The sequence below is a fragment of the Propithecus coquereli genome, unplaced genomic scaffold (assembly GCF_000956105.1).
Source record: "Propithecus coquereli isolate 6110/MARCELLA unplaced genomic scaffold, Pcoq_1.0 Scaffold145, whole genome shotgun sequence".
Lineage (NCBI taxonomy): Eukaryota > Metazoa > Chordata > Mammalia > Primates > Indriidae > Propithecus > Propithecus coquereli.
Genome location: NW_012138858.1, coordinates 630,481 through 645,368, shown reverse-complemented (window position 1 = coordinate 645,368; position 14,888 = coordinate 630,481).

Sequence of the window (14,888 nt, the reverse complement as noted above, 5' to 3'; positions counted from 1 at the left end):
CGGGGTCCTGGTTCCTAGGGAGGCCACTGCGTTGGTGCTCTGGGACTTGGACCCTAGCTCGAGCTAGCAAATAAACTCCTTTGCCATTTGCATCCTCGGTGACTCTGCCTCTCTGTTCCTGGGGCTGAGGGGAACTGGTTCTTACACCAGAAGCCAGGATCTTGTTCACAAGTGACTCAAAAAGATCGTCGAGGAGAACGGAAATCTGGAGTCAGACTGTGTGATCGGGGAGCGGCTGCTGCCTTCCCGAACCTCGGAGGGCAGAAGTCAGAGGCCCGAACTGCAGTGCCTGGTTCCTGGCATGTGTGTATATACATACGCACACACGTGCAGACGTGTGCATATGCACACACATACACACATGCATATAGTATATGTGCATGCTTACATTCACATATACATGTACTGTATGTGCTGGTATGTGTGTGTATATATATTATATATGTTAGATACGGGTGCTGGTTTGTAACTATGTGTGTATATACACTGGTGTATGTGTGTGTGTATACCACCATGCATGTACGTGTGTGTAAATGTACTGGCATGTATGTGTGTATAGAGGTTTGTGGATATGTATGTACATATGTATTTACCAGCATGTAGGATGTATATGTGTGCTGGTGTGTATACTGGTGGTGTATGTGTGCTTGCTAACGCACATGCACAGGCAGAATGCTTTTGGTGGACCACACGTCCTGTGGTTCCCAGTCCCCACCCCTCCCTTTTGCCTTACCCTCATCCCCCCTCTGAGCTTAAGTTGCAGAGAAGTGTGCAGGCTCCGACCCGGCAGCGCCACCTCCTGGCCACTTGAGTATTTCTGGCAGAATCTGGCCACAGCCTCAGAGGGAAAGATGAAGCAGAGGGACACCCAGAGGGAAAGGACACTCCGAACGAAGCCCCAGGACCACAGCTTTCTCACACGGCCCCAGGAGTCCATCTGCAACTCTACACACAGACTCAAAAGAGCCGGTGACCCCAAGAAGTCAGGAAGTCCTTGCTTGATGACTTGGGATTAAAAGAAAGAAATTAATTAAATAAATAAAAATAAGTCAGGGGTTCTCAACCCCAAAGTGGGGAAGGCTCAACCCCAAAGGGGTACGAGTCTGGGTGACCCCAGGAGGGACAGGGGAACTTGCTGTGTGGCTGGCCTTGCACTTCTGCAGCTCGTGGGGGAGGCCACCCCTGTCCCACACTCCCCACACCCAGTCCCACGGCAGGTGGCGCCTCTGGACTGGGTGACAGCCCAGGGTGAGGGAGAGTTTTGCTTGCAGGGTGGAGGGGGCGGGGGTGGGGGGTGGAAGCGGTAATCCAGTGGGGGGGAGGTTCCCGAGGGTCCCAAGGATGGGGTGCTGGGAGCTCAGGGGAGCGAGCCGGCCCCGGGGGGGATCCTGGAGCAGAAGAGCGTTCTAGAAGAATTGAGCCAGAAATGAGGCCTGTGTGTAAAGACCCAGGACCCTCGGGGTCCTCAAGGTGGCTGACTGGGGCAGGGGTGGGCTGCTCACAGCGGTTGGAGCTGAAAAGGCCAAAGCGGGGGCCCGTCCCCAGGCAGCACCCTGGGGCGGTCAGTCAGCGGGCTCACCCCTCGCAGGGCTGCCGTTTCCAACACGGGCTCTCTGACTGCTACGAAGCCCCGCCTCGCCTCGGGCCAGCGCCTGCTTTCCCATGACGTCCTCCCGCTGGTCCTCACTCTGCCGCCTGCAAAGACAAGCCTATCTGCCGGGACCCAGCCGCTCACCCTCAGGGCCGGGGCGGCCTCACGTGCTTCCTGCCTCTCCCTCCAGGTCTGCCCTCCCGGCTGGGACTCTCGAGCCGGCCGCGTCACTCCCACACCCTGGGTCTCAGACCCCTCACCTGAACAGGAGAGAGGTCAGACTGGATTGTTTTTAGAGGCTGCAACACTAAAGAGGGCTTGGTCAAATAAGTAAATGTTTGATCCAAATATAAAAATGTATGGCTAGATGCAGAAATCCAGGCATACTGTGAATGCACACGTGTGTTCATCCACACGGGTACAGGCACGGTTCGCTGAGCGGATCTGGACGGCGACTGCCCACAGCACTGAGCACAGCTCATGCTCAGATATTGACTCTGCATTTTATTCTCCACTGAAGGAACTGGGGCTTCCTGGAGAGAGGGCTGGCTCCAGGGCTGGGGCAGGGCAGCGCAAGACGACCTTGGAATATCTCATGGAGCCAGAAAGCAAGACGGCGCTCGCAGAACAAGGGGGCAAGTCGGAAGGACACCGAAGCCAGCTTCAGGGGGCTCCCTGATAGCCAAATCTGAGACCATTTGAGCATGAAATAAATAACGATGGTAATGTCTCAGAACCCACTGAATTAAAGAGGAGTCCACACTGACATAAATGAACAAACTGAAAGTCCGTTGAGGACCAGGACAGTCCCAGTTTCCACACAGCACCCCGCAAAGCAATTGTTCCTTCCAAGAGAAGAAGAGCAACTTGACGGGGAGAAGCCTAGTGACACCACGTTAGCCAAAGAATCCGAGTGCACATGGTCACTGACGGGACAAATTGAAGTCATGTGGCAGCCGAATAGCACTTCCGGGATATTCCCGCCAAAGACAGATAACCTGGGAGCAGACCCCAAGGCAGCAGCAGACACACTCGAACGGAGGGACACAGAATAACTGGCCCTTAATCGTCGAGAGTGTCAAGGTCCGAAACTCCAGTGAAGACTGAGGAGCAGCTTCAGACCGAAGGAGACTAAGGAGACGGGACAACCAAACGCCGCGTGCCAATCGGAACTGGATCCGTTTACCGGGAAGAAATCACAGGCCACTGGGGGACTCGGCGCACCATGTTAACTTCCCAGTTGTGGGCGGACGCCGCGTTAGGACCGGCCGAGTAGGGGGAAGTCCTTTTTTGCAGGAAATGCTCTGGGAGGTGAGGGAGTATTGCGGGTGTCAGTAACTTACCCTCAACGGTTCCAGGAAAAATACGTTATTTGTGCTGCCGTTGAAGCTTTTCTGTAAGTTTGAGATTGTTTAAAATGTTAAAAAATTATATACGCAGCCACAAAATTATCTCTGGCAAATTCCTGGGAAGAATAGGACTCTCTTCCTCCAGTGAGCAATTTTTTTTTTTCTTTTTGAGACAGGGTCTTATGCTGCCACCCAGGCTGGGGTGCAGTGGTGTCATCGTAGCTCACTGCAGCTTCAAACTCCGGAGCTCAAGCGATCCGCGTGCCTCTGCCTCCCAGAGTGCTGTGATCACAGGCGTGAGCCACTGCGCTCAGCCCAATGAGGGATTCTAACCAAGAAAACCTCCCTAGCCTGCAGATACCCAGCATCAGACCCCGGCCCATGAGTGTGCTTCTCTGGCCCTGTCCTGTCTTCCCTGAAATCCTGGCAGGATTAAAGTCAGAGAAACATAACGTCAGCACACCTGGCAGCCTAGGCCTGAGGAATATTGCCACACAGGGTAATAGTTGGCTTTTCCCGAGCACTCACTGTGTGATGGGTTTTGGAGTCAAGCTGACCAGGGATTGCATCTTGGCTCATATTAGCTGTGTGATCCTGGGAAAGTTACTTAACCTCTCTGAGTCTCGGCTTTCTTCTGTGTAAATAAGGACAATAATGTCTATCTTGCCAGGTTGTGGTATGGATTAGAGAGAATTGTGCAGAATGCCAGGTACAGCGACGCTTTCCAGACATTGGGCCTTTGACAGCCTGCCTCAGAATCCCATGGGGACTTGCTTACTAAATACAGATTTCTGCAGCCCATTCCTGGAGAGGCGGATCAAGCTCCCCTGTCCAGTTTCAGTTCCGCCTGCTTCATCTCTTCCACCTTAGGCTCAGACCAGACCAAACTATTAATATTTAGAGCTTCCTAAATGTGCGATAGCACTGCCTACTACCATGCCTTCCTACACAGAGTTCACCCATCCAGAATGCCCTTCCCTTTTTGATTAAGAAACTCCTACTCATCCTTCAAAACCCAGCTGAAATGTCTCCTCTTTTGTGAAGCCTTCCCCAACCCCCACACTTCCCAGTACTCCCTTCTTTGACCAGTTGTTATCGCATCAATAATGAGTATAATTACCTTTCACTTGGTGATCTATTATGTACCTCACATGTCACATAAAGTATGTCTTTTAACAACAACCGTGCCAGAGAGTAATTATTAGCCCTGTTTTCATGTTTACGTGTAAAAAAACCTGAGCCTCCAAGAGCTTAAGTAGCTTGTTCCAGGTCCCACAGCCGATACTGGACCGAGCCAGAACTCTCCCCAGGCTGCCCGGTCCAGTCTCTAGCTCTTGGAATTATTTCTTCCTTCCACACGGTGTGGGCGCTTGGGTGTCAGGGCCCATGTCCCGTTTGTCTCTGGGCCCTCATCAGCCAGTACAGCCCCTGATGCACAAACAGCAGGGTCCACACGTGCTGGCGTCTGTCTCCCGGGTCTGTCTTTCCATCACAATAGGCTTTCTCTGGGCGGGGTGGGAGGTAGAGCGGGCCCTGGCGCCCGGGAAGCCGCGGGCCCGGGGACCCGGGGCGCAGCACTGCTGTCTACCACCAGAGGGCGCCGCCGCGCCATTTCAGGCTCGGCCTCCGGCCGAGCAAGGACGGGGCGTTTTCCGCCGTGTGTGTCGCGGGCTGTGATTGTCAGAATCTCAAGCTTCAGAGTTCACAGATGAAAGAATTCATGCACAAACGACTGAACAAAAATAGAGCATGACATCGATACTAAGGATAGGGCACCTCCCTTCTCCTGGGGAAAAACGTCCTCCCTGGTTCCGCACGAGGTAACTTGCCAAGGCTCTCAGGAGACTCACGGTGGCCGTGCTCTCCTGTTGGAGAAGATGCCAAAATGTAGAAGTTGACACCAAACAACTGAGCTCCACGACGGAGGGTGGCTTGTGCACTGGGCCCTGTGCTGGGGATGCAAAGGCCTCCAGTGTCCGTGCTCGCAGCAGGGACCCCAGGGCCCCTCAGCAGCCTCAGCCGCGGGTGTCACCCTCACTGACACAGTACGCAAACACAGCAACGGTTTTCCAGCCAAATTTGGTACACGTGGCCCAGCAAAGCACCCCAGACACAAATTCCTTCCTAGGAAGGGCAGCTGCGGCACCAATGCGCTGGCGTTTCCAGGCCGATGCCGTACGGGAGCGCAGGTGTGAGGATGGGCCTGTCTGAAAGGCCCAGGTCAGAGGCCCAGGCCTGGGGCAGAGCGGGCCCCAGACAACAAGGCACGCGCAGGGGTCCTGGGGTCTCTTCCCTCACAGAACCTTCTCCACACAGACCCTTCAGGGGCCAGAGCACCGCACTCTTCTTCCCCCCGCATCCTGCCCCAGCCACCTCCTCTTCTCTCTCCGCACCCTCTCCTGGGAACCCCCCCAGGTCCACAGCCTAAGTGTGTGTCAGAGATGCCTCTGAGACACCCGGACTGAACGTACAGGCAAAAAAATAATAGTGACAGACGGCTGCCGTGATTGCACAAATCTACGTGTCGCAAAACTGCACATACGCACACGGGATATGAAACCAGTGAGGTCTGAACACGCTCTGCGCACGGTACCGGCGCCAGTTCTCGCTGTGGATACCGTGCTATACCTGTGAAGATATTACCACTGAGCGGAACCGGAGGAAGGGCACGTGAGACCTAATTGTACCTATGTTGTGATTTCCTCTAAAACTGCAATTATTTAAAAATAAAAGTGAAAAAAAAAAGATGCCTGCACATGTGTATGTCTGTGTCCGGCCCACATCTCTGTCCACGTGTGCCGACCCCCTTGGCCACTCCAGATGCCCCAGGTTCCTCAGACCAGCACGGCTGGAAGGGACCTGGCCATCCTCCCCCAGCCCCAGTGCTCCCCCAGGGACTCGAGACCAGGAAGTGGGGTCACCTTAGCTCCTCCTGCTCCCTTGCCCCAACGCCCACGGTTCCTGAGCCCAGTGATCTCTACTTTGACCCCTTCTCTCCATCGTACCGCTCTGCCTGCGTCAGACCCCTCGCCTCGGCCTAGACCACTCCGACTGCCTCCTTGCCCCAGTCCTGTCTCCACCTGCGGCCGGCGATCCCTGCTAACACAGAAGCCACCGTGACGTCCCCTTCTGGCTGCAGCACCTGCTCAGCGGTGCTTTGGTCTGATTATACGGCAGACCCAGAGAAGTCATCAGGTAGGCAGTGTCGACGCCACTTCTTGTGTCATGTCAATGCATTGATAACAAGCCGTTGTCATGGCCATTTCAGGAAGGTAGGACAAGAACCGTTTTCTCCAGCCAGATCTTGGGACAAACGGGCACAGAGTGGCCTGGAGACGGGCACCAGGTGGGAGGCCATGAGGCCTGCCGGAGGCAGGGGCCGGTGAAGGGCAGGATGCTGGTGGGGAGCTCACCTCAGGCGGGAGCTCTAAGCGCCTCTGCACCCGCCAGTTCTGCGGGTTCTCACCACGCTCTCGGAAGGGCCGAGAGAGGCGGAATTCCTGCACTTTCAGACCAGGAAACAGGCTCAGACAGGTGAGGTGACTTTCTCAGCTCCTAGTGGCCAAGGCCAGCTCAGAGGCCTTTTAGGCCATGGGCTGGTTTCTTCCTACTTCCCACCTTCCCCCTGAGAGAAAGGCCCAGAAGCCAGGAGAGGCAGACATGAGTCTGAGACCTCAAGCCTGGGAAGCTGGGATCCCCAGCAGGGAGTTGGGAGGAAGAAGCGGTTGGGTTTGGATTACGCTGAACCTGAGATGCCCGAGGACTTCAGGCTCCCTGCTGAGAACCCCGGGGTCAGGCCTCCGGAGCTCCCCTCACCTGTGCCCTCTTCGCCTGCACCCCTCACCTGCAGCCCCCTCACCTGTGCCCATCCACCTGCGCCCCAGACTGTGCCCCAGCCTCACGGCCTCAAGCTCTGCTTCCCCAACTCCAAACCACACTGCAGCCCCAGAAACCTGGCTCCTGTCCCCACCACATGCTGGTGGCCCTAAAATCCAAGGACCTTCTCTATCTGCCCTCTGCCACCGGGCAGCCTGGCAGCACGAAGCTCCTGGTCACCCCCTGAGCTTGGTCTGCTGTGTGGGCTCTTTTCTTTAACTGCCTCTCCACACGCTGTCCGCGCTCCCCACACAGTGCTGTCCTCGCCCCACCACGCGTGTGCCGTGACCGTGCAACCGGCGCCTCACCTGAGGGCCGGCGTGGACGGAGCCCCCGCCTGACCCACCAGCCCTGGCTCCGTTCACCAAGGGTCGCTGGCTTTGCCCTCTTCACGTGTGGCTGGTAGCAAGACGGCGATTTCAGGCTCCATGTCCACGGACAACTGTAATCAGAGAAGGAAAAAGAAAGAGAAAGAAAGAGAAGCTTCTGGCCAGAACTTCAAGCGGGAGCCCTCACTTTCACCTTGACTGGACTTCTTGGGCCACGTGCCCAACCCCAAACCGATGGCCACAGCCAGGGAATGGGCTGTGCTGGGAGGCTGGAGCAGCCGGGGCCACCCAGCCGGGGGTGGCACAGGCCCTCCCAGGCGCACAGGTGCCGGGGCAGGAGTGGGGACGGGGAGAGCGAGCACTGGTGGGCGAGCAGGCGTGTCCCCTACTCTCCCTGCTCTGGATTTGCAGCCCGGCCTCTCCTGGTCTCCAGAGCTGGACGTCTGGTGCCCACCACTGGGCAAGTCCTCTCAGAGGCCACGCAGCACCCATGTCCCACAGCCCAGAAGTGAACTCTTGCCCGCCAAGCCTGCTCCTCCTCCTGTGCTTCCTGTCCTGGCCGGCAGGACCACCAACCTTCCCGGTTCCCCAAACCCGGGCGTCCCCACCCTGCCCTGTCTCCCAATCTGGTGCATTCTGTCCCCTCAACAACATTCGTATCGGGCCCCTTCTGTCCAATTCCACCTGCCACTGCCAGACCCAGACCCCAGTACTCTGCACCCAGACCCACGCCGCAGCCTGCGGGCCAAATACGTACTCTGGCCCTTTCCAGAGAAACTTGCTGACCCCTGACCTCAACTGTGGCGACGGTGCTGTACCTGGTGCCCAGCTCTGGCCTGTATTCCACGTCCGATCGCATCATTAATGAGGTAGGATGACTCAGTGGCCAGATCCAGCCCCTGCCCACTCCAGCCCCGCCAGGCGCCGCCCCACACACCTGTGCTCGGGCTTTCAGCGCCGCCGGCTCCCCCAGCACGCGACGCTCCTCCACCTTCCTCTGCGCTTCCCCAGCACGCGACGCTCCTCCACCTTCCTCTGCGCTTCCGGTACGAGAGGCTGCTTCAGTGCCAGCGCTGCCCGCGCCAGATCCCTTCTTTTTGATGATCTATTTTCTCTCTTGGATTTCCGTAGACCGCTCCATTTCCCTCCTCCCCAACGGCAATAATGTTAGCATGTATAATATGTATCTTTTGGGGGGTCTTGCAAAATGTATGTTACTGGGGTTGTGTGTGTGTGTGTGTGTTGCTGCCTGTAAGTAGTATTGTTGTATACCTTCCACTCTGTTTCTCACCATGTCCTCTCAGCACCGTGTTTTCAGACACCTTCCTTTTGCTCTCTGTAGACTCGTCTAGCTGTCATTGCTGCGCAGTCTCCACGGCGTGGGGTAGAACCGTTTATGTGTCCATTCTCCCAGATTGCTTTCAAACTGCCACCGCCACAAACAAAGCTGCAGGGCACACCTTCATATATGCCCCTTATGGGTCCAGGCGAGAAGTTCACTGAGCTCTACCCCCAGGAGTAGAACAGCTGGTCACAGAACAAACGTGCACTTGGTTTGACGGCAGCCCGAGAAGTGCAGCCGGCCCGGCCGAGGCGCTTGCTTTACCTGGGCGTATGCAGCGGCCTACGTCTTTCCAGTCTAATAGTGTTTAAGTACTGCCTCGTTGTTTTAATGTAGTACTAACTAATTTGGGCATCTTTTGATATGCTTGTTTGATTTGGGGGAAATCTTCCCTAAATTGCCTGTTCCCACCCTTTGCCCACTTTCTTATCATGGCTGCTGATTTCCAGGAGTTTCTTTGCCTCTTGCTCGTGTCTCTACCTCTGCATACGCTGGCGCACCCCATCCCTGGCACACGCGGGTGGTCAGTACACACTAAGCCTTAACAAGTGTTCCCGAGCACTCGCTGCGTGCCAAGCATGGTGCCAAGCACTTTCCAAGCATTATTGCAATTTTATAACCCTGTGTGCTTGGTACTTTTCACATCCTCCTTTTGCAGGTGAGGAAACTTGGAGAAATTAGGTAACGTGTCCAAGACCACACAGCTAGTGAACGGCGTCCAATGAATACACCAAAGCATGAATGAATGCTTCCAACACTGAAGTTCATGCCAAGCAGAGCCACTGCCCAGAGCGGTCTTCCTTGGCACAAAACGAATGTCAAATTACCAACTCTTCTCCACGGACAGTGACGCCTACGGCCAATGAGAGTTGCACGAGCCTGGGGAGCTGAGTTGGTGACAGGGACTCCCCACATTTCTGCTGCATACAGCCCAGGCAACACTGGCTTTTAAGTGTCTAATCTGCTAAGGCGCTGGCTGCACTGCCTGGGAATGACAGTCCCCACACCGCCCTTCTGGCAGCACCGAGAGCGAAGGGCAGGGAGGGGTCAAGGGCTTACCCAGGCTCCAGCAACTGCTGCCAGCCAGGGAGGGGACTCCTGGGGCCCCCACGCCCACCTCAGTACCTGCTGCCACTGGTCTCCTGAGTGCCTAACTGGGAAATTAGAGGGGTTTCCCGGGAGTTTGTAGTGTTCTCGTCTGAGAAACTGTTGTGCTAAGAACTCCCTTGGGAAGAGCAGGCTGGGACCGGTTCTGCCTATAAAGAGCAGGTGACACTAACCAGGCAAAGTCCCTGGGGCCACTTTCCCATCTCCAGGGCAGCCCCCTGGTTACAGGGGCTGGGAGGACCCTGGTGATGCTCAGTGGCTCTGGGCTCTGTGCTGCCTGGACAGGGCCAACCAGCTCCTGCCGACCCCCTGGGAGCACTACCCCATCAGTGGGCTCCCCGACCCCTGCCCCTGGTCAAGCCAGCTACAGAGAACATGAAGCCTTGATAAGCAACCCAAGGCAGGAGGCGACTTCCACTTGGAGAGACTAGGGATGTGGAGGTCATAAACTTGACCCCTCTCTGGAATAGGCCAGGGATCACTCTAATCCTGGCCTTCCCACTTACAAAGACTGTGATTTAGGGCAATTTGCTTAATCTCCTGGGGCCTTGGTTTTCTCATCTGTGTAATGGGGACAACAGCACCTACTTCACAGTGGCCATGGGGATTAAATGTGACTATGTGGGTTAAACTACAGCCAGCATGTAGGAAGGACCCGTCAATGCAAAGTGTGATTATTCCAACAGCCAGAGCAGGAAGTTTGGGTGCAGAGGAAGGTGCCAAGTCAGTTGAGGGGAAGGGAACTAGTGTTTGTCAACCCAACAGGTATCTGTGGAGCGCCCAGTTCTCAGGCAGTGACCAAGGCTGTGCCAGAATGGCCCCTGCTGTCACGGAGCTCATACTCCAGCGTGGACACTGGATATGGGGCCAAGCGGGGCTGACTCCATGAATATAAAATTACAACCCGCGGTGATCCACACTCTGCGGGGGTGGAACAGGGTTCTAAGCCCGGACTGACTGAGGCTTGGTGCAGGGTGGGCTGGGCTCTCTTTGAAACCTGTTCTACAGCTAAAGAAATGGTGGCTCAGAGAGGGTGAGCAACTTGCCCAGGGTCACACTGCGAGGTGGGGATGGAGTTGGGAGGGTCAATCCCAAACCCACAGGATGGAACTCGCTCCCCACCTGCCCTACTGCTCCTCAACACGCCGACCCCTAGAACTTCGGCTCCAGGAAGGTCATCATCAGTCTCCTTTCCCCCAAGGGGAGAGGCTCCAGTGGCCACTGAGGCAAACTTCTTTTCTGCCCCCCTGCAGCTGGCCGTGGCGTGGCCCAGGCAGCCCTGGGAAGGGCCTTGGGGAAGGCCAAACTGTCCAGGTCCAGAGAAGAGCCGGCAGCTGGTCCTGTCACTCAGCCTGGGGACGAGGAGGTGGCTGCCGAGGACCTGGAAAAGGACGAGAATGCAGCAGCTCTCGAGTGGCCACACCTGTGCCCCAACACTGTCTGGAAAAAGATGTGGAACCTGAGGGGGAAACTCTAGAGACAAAATTACACTGCGCAGCAGGCTTGGGAGCGTAATATTCAGAACCGATTGTTCCTTTTGTTTGTCCCAAATTATGAAGGAAAATTCCACTTTGAATGGCTATCTCTGGGGCATATTTAATCCATTATTCATGCATCGAATATCAGAGTGCAGTGCCCAAGTGCCGAGCACCACTCGAGGCCCTAAAGCTTCAGAGGAACAGGCGAGATCTCTGCCGCAGGCGTTCTCCTGCCACGGTGGACACATGCCACCAGCAGATCGTTCTAAAACAGCATCCATGTTCAGGATATAGCCCTGCACGGAGATCACGGCACCTGGATGGGGGACCTTCAATTCCGCCAGGGAAATTCACACAGGTTGCCTGGAGGTCGTGATGCAGAGTGGAATCCTAAACGTTAAGGAGTGTTTGGTCCAGGACAAGAGGACAGCCCCAGTGAGAACTCGAGGCATGAATCAGGGGGCCTGTGTGAGGAAGCCGGGGGCAGGTGCGTATCAGGAGCGGCGAGGAGGAGAAGGGGCCAGACCCCAGCCCTGCGAACCCTGTTCAGGAGCCGGCCCAGGGAAGCTCAATTTGGAGGTCGGTGCAAGGCGTGTGGTGACTGATTGTGTGGCGATGAGGAAAAGGAAGGAATGAGAATGACACCTGGAATTTATCCCACAGATACCACAGACACGCGTGAAATAATGTTCATTAGAGCAGTTTTTGTAACAAAAACTAAATGCCAATCAGTGGAGATATGGTTAAACAATTGTGGTGCATGGAATGCTACCTGAGTATTAAAATAAAAGTTCTTTACAAACTGTGGTAGGACACCCTCCAAGAAATGTTAAAAGAGAAAGATGCAGAATATAGTCTATTACCATTCTTAGAAACAAAAAAGGTGGATGTGGTAGGCAGCCTCCTCCACGGTCTCCAACGACCCTGATACCCGTTTGTGCAGGTGGTGGGGTGACAGGTCAAAACCGACCGTGGCTGCAGTCATACCTGCCCTCTGTCACCCTCGTTCCCACCCACGCCGAGGGCTGCCACTGCCTCGTCGGGAACTGCCTGTGGAGAGGCCCAAGCAGCGGCAGCCACAGGCACCCGAGCCTCCCCGTGCCCCGCGTGAGCAGAGCGGACACTCCCGGCATCAGCCCGGCTGTGGCCAACGAGAGACCCTGAGCCAGAGGACCTGGCCCAGCCACCCACTCTCCTGACCCACCAGAACTGCGGCACAGTGGACGCTAAGCCACAGGGTTTTAGGGCAATTTGTTGTGCAGCCATAGTGACTAGTAGGTGGAAAAAATATACAAGCATGTCTGAAGGATGCCCAGGAAATTGGTTTCTGGGGAGGGAACCAGGGCTGGTTAAGGTCGTTAGGAATTAAGGCGAGAGAGAGGCTCTTCATTGTCATCCTCTGGTACTTTTGAAATGCTGAACCACGTGAGCGTATTATCTGTTCAATAAACACAGATATAATGTAAACAAGAAAATATTAGCCTTTCCCTATGCACAAGGAGTCATGGAAGTAGGGGGAACGGACACACGGATGCCCAGTTCCTCAATGCCAGCCTCCCCGGGACTGACCACAAACTAATCCAGGACGGACGGATCCAGGGAGGTGCTCAGAGCCCACAGACAGACGCTCAGTGCTCCCACCACAGCCCCACCCAGGGCACACACCCCAACACACACGTACCCGCACTACGCCCCCCCACACACACACACCAGGGCCCTGTCTTACCCCCTCCCTGCTGCTTGCCCGTTTCGACGTGCTTCGCTTGCCAGGAAAGGAGGACTATATATTTGAGTGCTGCAATCAGTGAAGCAAATGGCCCCGATCACCTGTCCCCATACTCTCTCTGGTTCTCTAAAAGCAAACCTTCAAGTCCGCGGACAGATAGAATTGGTGAGGGATGCAGAGGGGTTTCCTGTCCGAGCAGAGACTGAGCCTGAGCTGGCCAGGATGGGTCCAGGGCAGGGCTCCCAGCCTGAGACCCTCGCAGGGGCTCCGCCACCCGACAGCTCCCGACGGGCGGGGAAAGACGGAAGGAAGGGTTTCCCTCTAGCCGCTCATCATCCCCAAAGCCTCATCAGAATACTGACTGATGACTAACTAGCTCAACTACTTTCCCCGATTAGGGAAACAAGGTTAGTGAGATAAAGCACCCTTTTAGCGAAGTTTTACGGACCAGACCAGGGATGTCATCTTCACGGCATCATCTGGACCCCAAACAAGGCAAAGGGAATCTGGCTTCTCCTTCACAGGAGGAGGGGAAGTTAACAAGAGCACGTATGGAAGATTCGCAGAGATGGCCTGGCCCCTGCTGCTTCCTTCCCAACTCAATCCCTAAGATTCAGTCACGACAAGCAGATTTTGATAAATCCCCTATGCAGAGCAATTTATACACATTACATCACGTAATCGTGTCGGGTGGCATCAGCCTCTCCGTTTAAAAGGGCTTCAGAGTCCTCGCATACACTTCAAGAGGACCGAGAGTCAGACTGCGGCTCCTCTGTCCCCAAGCCCGCCCGGTTCCCGCCGTCTGGGAAAGCGCTGGGCCTGTCCTGCAGGCGCTGGAGGCCTCGGCTTCCTCCGGGGCAGCTTCCCGGCCTCCCGCTGGGCTCTGGCAATTCTATGTCTCCATCAGTGTAACCAACGGCGTGTTTTAATGAATGGACTTTCGACAGCAATTCATCAATTAGTTAAAAATTGCATCAGATCGATTTTCCCCCGAGGTCTGGCTGTAACCACTTCTCGGAAGAGCGCTGGCTGTGCTGGCCGTGCTGCATCCGTCTCCATCCGCCGGCTTTGTCACGTCTGGGGCCAGAGAGGAATAAATCTGTCCAAAGCCAGAGAGCGGTCCCTCTCACTTCACCAAACCGGGCTCCTTTTGCAGGTCATTTTTTAAATCAACAAATCAAACACTTAGAGTTTAAAAAGGAAACAATTTCATTGAAAGAGTCTCCAATTGTGCAATGCCTGTTGTCCTAAAGAGGGAGGGGTGGCGATTCTCGGAGTTCCAGGACTGACGCTCAGATGTGGGCAGAACGGCAGGACGGCAACTGCTGGGCAGGCAGCGTGCCAGCTGGAACCCAGGGGCTCAGGAGGAGCCAGTAGCTTCTCCTAGATGCTTGACCCAGTAACGTGGTCACCAGGCCACACTGGCATCTGCTGGGGAATAAACCAAGCGTGGGGTGTTGAGTCCCTTTCTCCTCCTGGGCTATTATTGGCCGTTGGCTTCTCTTCTGGGCTAGTATCTTGTGACAGTGATTGAGAAAGACCAAGTTAATAATCATTCTTCCTTTCTTCCTTATTAACCACACCTAGATTTAATCCAAGGAAGCAACGTGGCCTGTTGAAAAGCTAAATTTCCCAGCCACTCTGCAATGATGTATGGTCCTGGGACACAGTTCCTGCAAAGCAGATTCAGTGAAAGATCTTGGGCGAGGCTTCCAGGAAATCTCCTTCTGCCTTTTAACCTTCCCCCTCCCTCCTGGAACATGGACGTGAGGGCTGAGCTCTAGCAGCCATTCTGTGACCACAAAGGGCAATAAACCCATGCCGGGTGTGGCTGCAAGGGAGGACACAGGGAGATTGGGTCTCTGACCAGCTACCAAATCTATCTGAGACCACCCTCTTCTGGACTTCTTTTTCATAAGAGAAACAAACATCCCTATCTTTAAGCTAATGTTAATTGCGTTATCTGTTATTTACAGTCAAATTCAGTCTCAAGAAGCTGAAAAGGGAGTAGCCAAATGACATTAAGGAGGCAACAAGATGATCAGAGCATATTAAATAGGAAAAGATTCTTAGAAAGCATCTTGTCCACC